Here is a 998-nt window from a genome sequence, read left to right on the forward strand (position 1 = left end):
ACTAGGCCTAAAACAGTGATCCCTATAAAGGGACAAAGAAAAAAATAATTACAATGAATAACAAAACACAAAAAATATTTACTTACTGATGGCCGTGTCACCTTCCTCGTATCGTACCTGGCCAATTGCTGAACAAGTGATGCGCACAACCTCTGATATATTGCACGGAAAGAATGAAGATACTTCACTATAGCACTTGCCAGAATCAGGAACAGTTACTTTTGTTTCTGTAGTCTTTGTCTCATAATTAGCATTCAACAATTCCCATTTAAAAGTAACCTGACTTCCGGGAGCTAACACAGCAATTGCCCGACACAAGTACCCTTCATTGTTGCCCCATTTACTGGAACCGCTAACATATTCCAAACTTTTTTAAGAAGACTTCGCTGAAAAGAAAATAAATGTTAGAATAATAATTTCACAATAGCTTATAGCATGGATGTACTGATACAAACTATAGAGTTGATACAAGACTAAAATATTGAACAGCATTCAAGATGTCTGCGTTGCTGCTGAAATATTTACGGCTGTCGTTTCCAAACGTTCAACTGTCACATATTATGGCTAAAACAATGCTAGAGTGGGGAGGAAACCATTGTATATGCCAATAATATCTACATAAACAGGTAAGTATTTATATATACGTACACACATGCATACACGCATATGCACATATATGCATACATGCATGCATGCATCGATACATACATACATGCATACATATTTGTTGTTCCAGCATGGACACATTCGTAGGGATGAAACATGTGGGAGAATACAAATGAATAGACAGATAGACAGGTATATACTTACACATGTATAAATATACACAGACGTAGGAAAATATACATAGATTGATATACACTGCATTGAAATAGGTTTTACACACCCTTGACGAATATATCATAGCACAAACATACGCATGTATACACTATGTATGTTTGAGTGCATGTGTGTGTGTGTGTGTGTGTGTGTGTGTGTGTGTGTGTGTGTGTGTGTGT

At 36.5% G+C, this 998-nt stretch overlaps 1 long non-coding RNA gene across 1 annotated transcript in view; it reads right to left on the reverse strand.

Moving 5' to 3' along the window:
• Positions 1-998, reverse strand: part of LOC106878951 (uncharacterized) — an 8219-nt gene that overhangs the window by 4270 nt on the left and 2951 nt on the right. The window contains exon 3 of the long non-coding RNA XR_001410573.2: positions 87-386. This is a non-coding gene — a long non-coding RNA (uncharacterized LOC106878951). The remainder of the gene's footprint in view (positions 1-86; positions 387-998) is intronic.

This window comes from Octopus bimaculoides, chromosome 20 (genome assembly GCF_001194135.2).
Source record: "Octopus bimaculoides isolate UCB-OBI-ISO-001 chromosome 20, ASM119413v2, whole genome shotgun sequence".
NCBI classification, from domain to species: Eukaryota; Metazoa; Mollusca; class Cephalopoda; order Octopoda; family Octopodidae; genus Octopus; species Octopus bimaculoides.